This window comes from Lolium rigidum, chromosome 7 (genome assembly GCF_022539505.1).
Source record: "Lolium rigidum isolate FL_2022 chromosome 7, APGP_CSIRO_Lrig_0.1, whole genome shotgun sequence".
NCBI lineage: Eukaryota > Viridiplantae > Streptophyta > Magnoliopsida > Poales > Poaceae > Lolium > Lolium rigidum.
This window is the reverse complement of record NC_061514.1, coordinates 229034482-229047717: the sequence shown is the minus strand read 5'-3', so window position 1 is coordinate 229047717 and position 13236 is coordinate 229034482. Positions and strand designations below refer to the sequence as shown.

At 46.1% G+C, this 13236-nt stretch overlaps 1 pseudogene; it reads right to left on the bottom strand.

Moving 5' to 3' along the window:
* Positions 1 to 2584: 2584 nt before the first annotated feature.
* LOC124672513 lies at positions 2585 to 11841 on the bottom strand (annotated as a pseudogene).
* Positions 11842 to 13236: the final 1395 nt, after the last annotated feature.

The following is a 13236-nucleotide window of genomic DNA, read 5'->3' as shown; positions in this document are numbered from 1 at the left end:
GCGCTTTTATTCGGCTTCAATATGTGTCGACACGTTATTAGACGTACACGGCGGGTGTGAGCCCAAAATGTAACCGACACCCCAATACAACTACTGGGACCGTATGTGGAGATGTTGCTCTATTAATTTATATTTGGTTGAGCCTTTTCTTGTTCACAAGTTGGCTAACATTAATAAAAACTTGAACTAGTTTATAGTGAATCATTGATAAGCTAAAAAATTTGGCAAATATCCAAACAGTGGCCAACATTTTGATCATAACCAAAAAACTGGTATGGCACGCTATAGTCACAATCCAAACATACCTTAAGTGTAAGCGCGCAGACTCTTTTGGTTGATGTAAGTGTAAGTGTAAGCGCATCGGCCTTTTGGTCGATGGAAGTGTCTAACATGGCATTAGCTACTTCAGGCCCTAGTTAAAGTCTTTATCCCTGCACCATTAATCCTTAACTTATCCACGATCCACTGTGAAGGGGATATTAATTTATCCACGTTATTGTTGGGCGTGAGGTAAGGTGTTATTCAGGGTGTTAAAGCATATTATTATACCATCAATTTTTGTCAGATGGATCATTTCAATAGTTGATTGATCAAATAAATATTAACAAGTGCAACATGGAGAAGTGTATACATAAAACCCAAAACCCGGTAAAACTATAGTCGACGAATGTCTTGGTTCTATACGGATAAGCATAAAGAAAAGGTTTGAAAATTCCTATGAATCACATGTATGAACAATTGAACACATTCATGTTTTTTTTTTGGATATCCTGCTTTGACTAAATAAATGGCTTTCATGAAAAAAAAAAATGGTTAGTATATATTTGGTGAACCTAAATTTGGTAGTTTAGTATTTCTATCCTATCTTATCTCTAGGGGAGGGTTTTGCCCTTCAAATCGTTAACTCAACAATAGTCTTCGACAGATTTAACAATATATCTAACATATTATGGAATTTCAGGCCGCAAGATGCTAGACCTAGCTTCTAAACATTCTTTCACACTACATTGCCCTTGCCCTTGGTCGGTCTCTGTGATCTCCTCCATGGGGCACAACCAAAGTAGGTAGGGTCTGTCCGTGGATTGTAGCGCCCACTGCATGTCGCCTTCGTGTGCCTATACTCCAACACCAATGTCGACTTTGTACCAGTTGGCTCCTCTTATTCAAACATTCGGCAATGTCAGACGTGCCACACAAGGGACGTTCATGTGTCTCAACCGGCTACACCCATCTGTGTGATCTCCATCACTGGTCCATCTTCACCACATCAACCTGGACATCATCAAACCTGATTTGTGTGTCGTGCTCCGTGCCATGGCATGTTTAACGTCAAATGTTTGGTTGTCTGATAAACCGATCTCGCATATGTCTATGCCAAGCACATGTCAAGTACCCGCCTCGACGTCAACTTGTAGGGCCGCCCTTGCATCGCATGTGGTCATCACTGCCAAGCACATCTCTAGCTTCTTTTTCGGGCAGACCAACTACCCTCGCCAAATTCAGCTGGCTCCCTACGCACACATGCCTTCTCGCCTGCCGCGACCTCTCACCAGGCTACAATGAACCCATGATAGGTTGTTGTGACCCCTCGGCAGGCCGCCAGAGTGCCTCGGCAGGCCGCCCGTCGCCCGCTCTGACATGACTGGATGACTAGAACTTGCATACCACAGAAGCCTGCTCCGTGTATGGTGGTGGAAGGGAGAGATGACCTTGCGGGTTACAGGCCCCGACGCACACTGCCCGATGCGACCGTGCGTGGAGGGGGGCTCACACATGCTCTAGGCGTGCACAAGTAGTGTGGGGTGTCTACGGTGTGCGGTCACTACATCGGACAAACAAGGGGTTTTGGAATTACATAGATATGATGGTTGCGCGTGCGCCTCACACAAGACCATGACGTATCAAGCGAGAAAAGAAAAATCAATAGTAAGATATAGATCATATACACAGATTTGTAGTAGCATCTAGAAATGAATAAATGAAGTGATAGTATGAAACTTTGCAATGTGAAGATAATAACTAAATCAGTATCATGTACTATGGTACTAGATCACAATACTATACAATGTGAGATATCTTGCTATATTCACAAGGACACTCAATTCTATATTTTTGTACTCTACAAGCATGCATCCTTTATTGTGCCCACACAAAACAATCAAGACACACATACCCAGAACAACAAAGGTACATTTTTTTTCGAGAAAACGCAAAAGACTTTTGCGTGTCATTGCATTGAAAAGATAGGGAGTTTTACAAGCCTCCTAAGACGGAGAGAACAAAAAAAGGAAAATACATCAGTGCACGTCCCAGGTTGTCGGCAGCACTACCCTTAGACCCTTAGCCCCTGCCTTAGCCCACTGAACTGCCTCCTCCATGATGTCGTCCACCAATCCAAAGATCGATGGCTGGCTTACATGAATTTGATTATTATTCACACACCAACTGTATTATCCTACACCAACTCATTTATATGCCAACACATAATAACAAAGGTACATGAATTAGATTATTGTTCGCACACCAACTCACGCATATGCCCACACATAGTGATCAAGCCACACACACACACACACACACACACACACACACACACACAAAATTACTATTGACCCTCAAACACTAAATTATTATCAACGCGCAAACTCATATATACCAAATTGACCAAGCCAACACTCTAAAATGCACATTTGTCAAGGGTCCATGTCTCTACGCAATGTAAACTCGCATTGAACTTGTAAACATTACCAGCTGCCACAGTGACCACGGCAACTTGCTCGCCATAGTGCAGCAGTAAAACTGAATTGTTTCTGTTCTTAGACCACACCACTGCTTCCTGGAGCTCCCTTTCCCCCAGCAGATGTTGACAGTGATGTCCCCCCGGGCCCTCAAACCTTTTACACAACCTTCAGGCCACTTTTCACGTGGGAGGGCGGGCAGCAGATATAGCTCAGTGAGAGTGCTCTGAAGCAACATTTCAGACATTGCAGCTGTGAATCTGCAACACAGTACAGAATTAGAGATGCCAACAACTACAGAACCAGATACGAGTATTTTCTATCAGCATGCTACTCTTCATCGTAAGACCTTTGAGATAACAGGCGTATACTCAGAGTTGGGTAATTAGTAACTAAGCTATGGAGACTGTCGAACATGAAACAGAAATAGAGGTTGTATACTAGAAAATTAGGAACATTTTGTACCCAAAGTTTGCATCAATCTGGAATGGCGGGTGTGCTGTCCACAAATTGGTGTACAGTCCTCCTTCAAACTGAACATCATCACCAGGAGGAACCAACGTGATCAACTTTAGAATCATTCTGTATGCATTTTCGCTGTTAAGAAGGCGTGCCCACAAAGCCATCTTCCACGTACTTGACCATCCAGGACCATCTTCTCCTAATAAAAAACATGTATTTAACTTCAATTGAGGAGAAGTGTCCCTTTTTTTAGTAGGTGAAGCGTAGCAGCGCTACAAAAATATTCTTATTGCAACCCTCTCTTAGCAGAATACATATTGCCACAAGCTACGTCCCACGTTTTCTCTTGATAATCGATGCTCCTAAGTCACAACTCACAATACAATTGTAAATAATCACAACAAGTTTATCTGTACACATCTTTATTTGGACTTGTACAATACCTGTCAGTTGCCACATATTAAAAATCACACCGCATAATTAAGACGATTATACTACTGATTGTGCCAGATCACACAATCTATAGCCACTCTTGTCCCAGCCTTCTGTGCCAGATTCAACTCCAACAGCTGATGTGGTTCGACGGTGAGCAGACTGCCACCAGCATTTTATTGCTTTTGAGTTCATACTATTATGGAAGCATGCACCAATAATGGCTAATTCCTAGAATATTGCTCGATGCGCTTGATAGAAGAAACAGGACATCCAAAAATAATCGACACATATCAAACACATGGCAACAGACGTAGAAATGTTGTGTAAGATTGCCGAAACACGTAAAAACATCACGGTACTAATTTGTTATGTCCTGTCTTATATTTGTTTCTTAGATGTTTATGACTATGTACACCGAAGTATTTGAACATGTAGCTTATAGCCTTATACTACATTATTATACACTACCTCGCCTTAATTTATAGTCATAAAACCCTAGGCCGGACTACATCCCATATTCAGGGCATAGAGCATCATTCATTTATCTATGTATAGTGCATCAACATTACGGAATAATACGGGAATGCGATTATTTGTTATGTTATACAAACCTCGTTTGCGAAGACTGTTACCAATAGCTTCACAAATCTCAGGATTTGTCTGCATGGTTATAGTATGACCGGGATAAAGACCAAAGAGATGAGACAGGTGCCTATGATGAACTTCAGGGTCCTCAAAATCTTGTGCCTCCATGCAAAGTACCCGGATCAATATTTATGTAGAATCATACTATGATAGAACAAATCCAAACCAAAGAAATATTTGAGCATTTACCCACTCCATGATTGTTTTATCCTTCGCAATTGTAATCGGAGGGAGCCTTGGAAGCACTTTATTGATCTCCTGGACCAGAGCAGTATCAGATTTTCCTAAGACCTGTTGTAGAAAAGCATCAATAGTATCAGACACTCATTTCAGAAAAAAATGTTACACTTACACTGGCATAGTTTTCTAACTGGTTACTGCATGTACTTGTTACCTCTGCAGAAGAAACAACTGCCATGAATATCTCTCGGATGATTGAGATATCCATTGTAGTTGAATAGCTTACACTAGCTTGCTGACCACCAGTACCAGGAGCAATGAAAGCATGTTCTGGAGAGGTAGAGGGGTTTGTTTCCAAAAGACCTCGAGGTCCCTCAGTCAACCAATCAACCAGAAACAAGGCGCATCCTTCCAACAACGGATATGCAGTGTTCTTCAAAAAATCCTAAATGAATCATAAAAGAGTAAGAAGAGCTTCAGAACTGTGAAATGTCAAATAGCCATGAATATTGTTTCAGAAAACCTGCAGTTGTTGCAGAACCCATAACTATGTGAGTACCAACGTGGTAAGGAATTAAAGACCAGTTCCACAATAATAAGAGTCCAGTACCATAAAACTTAAGCAAGATTGAGACTTTGCAACCAGGCTATAATTCCAAAATAGTATCAGTATGTAGCAAAAATTCACCTATGAGGTAAAAAAATAAAAGCACATATATTTCTTACTTTGTCCAGCAGATACTTGTAGTGTTCCCAAAGATGTGTACAAAGCCAGGCTCCCCCCATTGGCCACACTGCGTACTTAGCATCTTCATTGAACGCTGATGATTTTGCCCATATGTCTGAGACGTGGTGACTTACCCAGCCACTTGCTTGGTAATTGATCTGTCACAAATACAACATTCCACCAACAATCAGATGAAAGAACTCAGATGGCATATTTCTAATGTCTTAAAATTTACTCTCGAAGGATGCTCTAAAATGAAAGTGACAAGGAAAACACTGGTGTCATCTAAGTAACTTTGCTTCCGAGCTTGGAGTTAACAAGTGCCAAAATAATAATAACCAAAAGGAAAATTTGTGAGTGAGCACCATGACACACCTACACTTTTTTTTTTGTTTTTCTTTTTTCATATCCCTCAAACTATATAACATGTGGACTTGAAACATGTATGCTATTTTTATGGGACTTGACCTTTTTCTTTAAAAATCACAGCAGAATAAAATTCAGTGACTATACTTGTATTTGTTGACGTGTATAAGTAGATTGCCTAGCCCTTTCCATAAGTTCGGACTTTTGGTTCAAGTGGCTAGTGCATGAACCTTAACATGGTATCAGAGCCCCAGGTCTCGAGTTCAAATCCTGGCTTTCACAATTTATTCTAAAATCCCCAATTTATTCTAAATTCCCCGCAGCCTCTTGCCGTGTGATCCCGGCGCTGCCTCTTTGCCTCTCTACACGTGTTGACTTGTCTTCTCGTCTTCCCGTCACACGTGAGAGGGGGTGTTGATGTGTATAAGTAGATTGCCTAGCCCTTTCCATAAGTTCGGACTTTTGGTTCAAGTGGCTAGTGCATGAACCTTAACAGTATCATGCATCTAAATTAGATCAGTACAGTCAATCTTTCTCATTTTATATTCGTGCATGTATGTGCATGTATGTTTAGCTGCTGCCGCTGCGAGAAATTACATGATCTGGTAACCTTCAAGGGACCTAAGAAAATTAAAATGTTTAGGAAGTTACAATGCATTCAATGATGCCTTCAGATGATGGCCGTACTTTACCAAGTTGGTCATGCATCTGTTGGTTCCATATAAGCAACTACTCCACAGTATAACTCCCTATGGTATTAGAACCCCAGACAAGCAAATTTTGACCTATTCTCATATTTGTCATATGTGTAGTGTAGTAAGTAGTAACCACACTGTCTCACAAAAGTCAAATAAGAAAGCAAGAGAACTTACTTTTGCAGTCTTAGCTCCGTTAACTGCAAGAGATGCTATGAACTCAATTAGTGGTTCTTGGCATTCACTAAGGTTGCAAGGAAGCGTTGGCCAGTAATTCATCTGTAGATTTATGTTGAGGTGAGGAGCAGACCTGAAAAGTTAAAGCTGTATAAATATTTGATCCTTAAGGCCCTCTTTGCATAGGGAGAATGGGAATTCCGGGCCTAGCGAAAAGGACTCTAAGCCTTCGCGCAAACAAGCAAAGTAGAAGCAAGACGAGGAAGCGGAGCTCGCTAAAGCATCCATGGCTGAATGGTGAAAGCGCCCACCAACCTAGAAAGACAAAATGGGTCAAAAAGTAGGTTCGATTCCTGCCGGATGCACAGCCTCTTAAAGACAGAAACAGAGGAGGGAAAGAAGGTAGTATAGGGAACTTGCCTTAAATAGCTGGAAGCGAAAGCAGTTCTCGAGGAAGGAGTGCCGTAGTCTTGTTCGAAAGTCAAGTCATTCTACGAGTTTGAATCGGTTGGCTTGAAAGGAATAGGTTCAGTATATCGGTCAAAAAGAAAGTCTAGATGCACCGAACTTGTCTAGTTGTTGGAAAGGGATAGCTGGAATTCCCACCTTTACTTTCCAATATTGATAGGTCGCGATAGAAATCGGAGAGCCAACCCACGAGCTAAAGGTGGAGGTGGATAATCATACGAGCTTACCAAGAGTCCGAGAAAGCGGGTGGATGCGCTGAACTCATGCGCATCTGAATGCCTGCTTCGGTCAGTAATTCTTTTCAAACGACTGGTGAAAACGATCAAAGACTTTTGGTCAACCGGTAGAGAGCTGAACTGACAGAAATGAACGGTCATGCAACCGTCGAAATAAATCATTTGATCTCTCAGATACAACTTTTCCACTTAATCATAACGGTTTTTTTTCTTCTTCTTTTCTAGATCAAGGTTGATCATTTCAAAGCAAAAGAAAGGGCTATAGATAGAGTGAGTAGGCACATCAATCACTATAACGCGTTGCACTTAGCTTGACTTCACAGAAAGTCAAATGCACTTTTTTCCAAAGAAGACAGATTGAGAAAGGCCTAGCGGTCTATGAATTTGGAACTAAATCCCCAAACTCTCCCCTAATCAAAACAATCGAACACTGCCTAAAACGGATCACAAGTAAAAAATGACATCACGACGAAATGAAAGTGTCCCCAGACAAATACAGGCCTCTAGCCCATCTCCCATTTGCTTTATTTTTTTAATTAATAAGCCGATAAGTGTATGTACTCGAATAAGTAGTTCTCACCTAATACATAACAAGCAGAAAAGGTAAAATAAACAAAAACGATATCAATGCATGAACTATAGAGAAAAACTTACTGCCAAGCAGGTGCAAGATCTTGATTCCAAATTCCTTGCAGATTAGATACCTGTGTTCCAGGTCGAGAGCACGAAATGAGAAGATATCGACCATATTGGAATAGAAGTTCAACCAAAGAAGGATCTTCGTTACTTCTAAAACTGTTCACTCTTTCTGCTGTAGTCTTGATGGCTTCATCAGCTTCTTTCAAGCTTGTTTTTTCAATAGCTGGTGCTTGTGATAGTCGCAAACTAACACGGTGAAAAAGACCCTGATAGTTTTTCAAATGAGCAGCTTTGAGCTGATCAAATGTGACATTCCTGCTCATATTCAAGGTCCTCAGAGCTGTTGATTCAGGATCTAATTTTGAGTCTGAAGGATTCACAAGAGGCCCATTGAACGAGGAAGCAGCTGTAACAAGCAAAAGTACCCAATCTGCATTGTCAATTCTCAAATTTTGATCATTCAAAACTACAGATTTTGCAGCAGCACCGCCCATCTGCAGGCTAAGAACAGCTGCAAACCCGATACCAGTAGCATCATTGGCTTCATGTTGCTGCAGAACGTGTCTTTGTACTGGACAGGTGCCTTCCATGATAATCTCATTTGCATTCGTTGCACGAACTCTGTGGTTTAATTTACTATTTAATGATAAAGTGAAGGACACATGTCCTGATTTGTTTGCGGAAATCCTGGTGACAATGACCTGGTGTGGATTTGAGCAGAAGTGCTCCCTAGTGTACTGCACTTCTCCAATGTTGAACGTGATGAGCGTGGTCGCGGTATGTAAATCAAGCTCTCGTTTGTAGGAACTATACCCCTGACTGGATGTGCCAAACTCCAGATTCATATCCCCAAGAGGTTGGTAGACCTTCATAGCAAGAACAAGGATACGGTAAGATATAGTGCTCCAGTGCACCTCCTAAGAAAATTATTTGTGATTGCCGATGAACTTCTATTGCAGATGCGTAGCTGCATCTTGCAATGATTCATGCCATAATTGTAGATTGTGCATTGCTCAGAAGAACTAGCCCTAGCGTTGGATGGCATTGTAATCTTTAACTCGAAAGTCAATCATAATTCTGGTTCAAGCTCTTCAGGTATGATGCTATTCTTATGCTACTGTTCAACTATAGATCAGGTTAGTCAAGCAATAACGTTTCAAATTGATTTCTTCCAACATTTCTTTTGCAGACAAGACAATAAAATTATGTTTAAGCCATGTTACAATAAAGGCTCAGAAATGCATATGTCGAGAACTGAAGGACTATGAAATTTGACATTATTACAGAATAAAATAACTTAAAGACAACCTCTTTTAATAAAAAATTTTTTGCTATTAATGAGCAAATGATATGCATCATCATATCATAATCCGAGCAAGGGTCCAAATGTTACTAGGTTAGGCCTCGTGGCTTTGCTTCAACACAAGAACCAATAGCATGCTCTGATATGCCAAACAGAACACCATATGGCAAGCTCAGACCGTATATACCTCTGTCGGGCCACCGTAAAGGCCTGACGCCGCGCTGGTGGCATCAACAAACCGTCCGTCATCAACGAACTTCCTGACCGCAGCGAGGGCAGCCGGTGCTTTCGGGTCGGTATAATTTCCCGGCACACCGGTCCACAGAGTATCAACTGCAAGAACATTAGAAGGGACATTATGGTTCCTAGCCTTGCTGGCCTGCCTTCCTAACAAAAAGGGAAGTGCACATTCATGGTTTGGTTGGGGCATTTCGTCGAACTCCCTCCAGGTGCCTTTCGGAGAGCAACCCTTACGAGCCAGTACCCTATGGACTATGGTAACTGACGCGTCGGAACATCCATCGCGAACAAGAATGAGAACAGAGCTCGGAGATGGGAGATCAGGGCAAAGCGCGAGCAGCAGGAATGCTTACGGTTGAGTTGGAGCTTCTCGGAGGCGATGCCGCCCCAGACCATGGCGCCGAGGCTGCCGTTCCCGATCGGCGCCGCGTCCGTGAAGTGCTCCGCCGGGGAAGCGAACACCACCTTCAGTGGCCGCTCCTCCCCATCCTCCATCGGCCGGATCCGGTCGCCGTCCATGGGTGGAGGAGCCATCAGCCGTGGAGGATAAACCAAGTTTGGGAGAGCCGTGCGGAAAGAGTGAATGCTTTAGCATGTGCGTGGGGTTTCTCGCAAGCTTCCATTTTCGCAGTTGGTTTCTTGGTGCAGTTGGCGCCAACGGAACGGAGAGGACAAATACCCTGCAGCGGAAAGGCTTCCGTTCCGTTTTGGGCTTTCGGTTTGGTTTTGCCACAATAATGCTCCTCGCGTCATATAACCTTAATATTTTCTGCAAACATTATGTACCTCAGCCCTTTTATAGTTGGCGCGTACTGAACGTCCTGGGGATCAAATCCCCCGATCCGCGGGGTCGCCAGCCGTCCGATGAGATGATCGAACCCGTTCACCCCGGATCAATGCCAACACAGCATTAAAATTAAAAAAAAAACACCCCACGGCCATGGTTAGCAGCTCCTGGAACCCCCACACGTGGCGCCCGTGGAGCCCCTTGCTTCCCCCGCCCGCGCTCCTCCCTTGAGCCACAACACTCGCCGGAGAACCTAGTCGCATGCGTCGCCAGAGAACCCCGCCACGGAGAACTGATGCATCATCTTATCCCCGAGCCACGTATCCCCTTCGCCAGCCGCTGCGGGTCGTCGGAGAAAGCTGACGCGACGTCGCCGGTGAAGTATCATCGTCGTCCACCGAAGCAGAAACGCCGTTGCCCCCTGCAATACCACCGCACCCTTCTGACATCGTTGCCGCTTGCAGCAACGCCGCCTCGCCATGGGTAGCAGCGCCGCCACGCCTAAGTAGCAACGGTGGTCGGCCCTTGTAGCAAAATCGAACACCATTTGTAGCAGCGCCGCCGCGCCGTGGTAGCAACACAGGCACCCTTTGTAGCGATGTCGGCAGGTACAGGTAGCATCTTCGACGCGCCATGGCAGCAACGCATGGCGCCCTTTGTAGCAACATTGGCATCTACTAGTAGCATCGCCACCGCTCCATGGTAGCAAGGTTGGTCGCCTGCTGTAGCAAGGTCGGTTGCCCTTTGTAGCAAGGTTAGCCGCCCTTCGTACCAACGCTGCCATGGTAGCAAAGACGTCGCCGCATGGTAGCAAAGTCGGTTGCCCTTTGTAGCAAGGCTAGAGGCCCCAGGGAGCAACCGCATCCACCGCTAGGAGCAACTGCGTCCGCCTCTTCGAGCAACACGACCTCCCACCGCCCACCTCTACAACATAATCCATGGTGACCACAGCCTCGACGAGCTATGTGCGGACGAGCCCCGGGTATGTAGCAAGTGGACGCCCTGATGGAGAGGAGCGACGATTCCTCGGTGACTGACCTCGGCAGCAGCGACTTGGTCCCCGTCGCCGGCCCCGAACCGACCGCACCGGCCTTGTAGGTGGCAAGGGGCGCTGGTCAACACGAGCGAGTTGCGGGCGGCAAGATAGGCTTTTTCGGGTGGCTACGCTGAGGAGCTCTGGGAGGTGGACGAGGCAGAGGAGCTCTGCGAGGTGGAGGTGAAGTTGGACGAGGCAGAGAGCGAACACGAGATGAAAATAGAGATGGAAGAATCTAGGATGAATGGACAGATAAGGCAACAAGAGATGATAAGGTGGGACCGGGGGACACGCGTCGTCGCGCGGAGGCAGAAGATGGGAGAGACGCGGAGGGATCAACAACATTTTCCTTTATAGTTTTATATATGCTGGAGAACAATTACGTGTAGCACTATCATGTACTCACTCACGTTTCATAATATAAGACGTTTTGGCAAACAAATAGTATGATACCTAAAAGAACATTGTACATTGTACATCTTCAGAGGCTAGCTGATCTCTTATCATGTTATCTTTTTAATAAAATATCACACTTTTGTTTGCACTGTTGATGATCAAATCGCATAATGTGTCAATGAAGCATGAGTTTAGACACTATTTAGTGTATATATACGTTTAAATTTAGATAAATCTGTGACATACTTTTCAGGACGGTTTTCAGGGCGGAGGAAAAGTGAGTATAAACATAAAAACTCCCTCTCAGCCATTTCTTTTTTAAACTCCCTTTCACGGTTTCACCCTATGTCCGTGAAAAAAGTAATGTCGCACTCGCAACGCTTCGGTCGTAGGCTTTTGATTTCTGTGTTGTCACAGTATTGCTGCCGAAGCGCTTTCTTGAGATCATTGTATATCTAGCGAGACAGCTAACCTTTCTTATCGGACGATCATGCATGTTACAGCTGAGAGTGGAGTGCACGACACATCGATATGATTATGTAGGTTGTAGGCCATGTACATGTATATAGCTAATCATTCTGGGCATTGTACGTGGCTGGCTATTACACCTCAAAGACGAATAACCAATGCCTAGACTAAAAGTATGGTGAAAGCTTGACAAGTTTCCCGAAATATGTCATCATTTTCCACGGAAATCGTCGCCCCCGCGCGACCTGGGGCGGAAACCCTAGTTCCCTCCCACCTCGTCCCCAACCCCCCACCCCTCCCTGCCGCCGCCGGCGTGCGCCGCCGGGCAAAGCCCGCGCGGTGCCGGCGGCGGTGGGCCTTCCCTTCCCCGTCGCGAGGAGATCCGGGCGGGGCGGCGCTCTCCTTGGCGGCGGTGTGGCTCGGCGGTGGTCGGCGAGGCCTGGCGTGGCAACAGCCGGCGTGCTGCGTCAGGGGCGACCTCCCGCAGGTGGAGGCGGCGGCGGGTGGTGGTGCTCGCGGCGGCTGCCTTCCATGGCGACGGCGGTGGCCTGAGTCCACCTCTGCAGATCCTGGGCTCGACGGCGCGAGGGGCGGGTGCTTGGCGTGTGAAGCTTCCCGGGGCGGGCTATGCGCGTTGCGGGCCAGATCTGGGCCAGGCGGGCCCGGATCTGGTGGTGACGGCGGCGGCTGTCTACCCTGGGGGACGGTGGCCTAGGGCGGTGCTGGTGCGCCGGCGCCGCAGTGGTTCGAGAGGTGGCTGGTGGCGGCGTGCTTGGCGGTGGGGTGCTCGGTCGACGGTCGGCCGGATGCGGCCGGTCCGCCGGTTGACACTCGTGCTGCGGATCGGGCGGGCGTGGGGGTGGTAGGACGACGGCGGGTCGGCGGCAGCGGCGTCCTCGAGCGTGCACGTCGGACCCGGGCCAGGCGGGCCTAGGTCTGGGTGATGCTTTGCGGGCCTTGTGGGCCCGAGCTAAACGGAGGCTGCGCCTGACCTGTTTGTCGCTCCACTGTCGTTCCGTCCTCTGGCCTGTGCACGTGTGCGCTAGTGCTAGACCTAGTGGTTTGGACCTGGCGGCGCCCTCGGGGCTTCTTGGTCAAGATCCTATGGGTTTGGGTGTTGGAGGAACGGGAGAAATCCCTGCTGGCTTGTCTGGCACCGACGCGGCGGCGCCTGTGGGTGTCGTCCTTCCTCCTTTGAGGGCGTCGTGGTTTCCTTCCTCTCCATTCCCTGCTGAGTG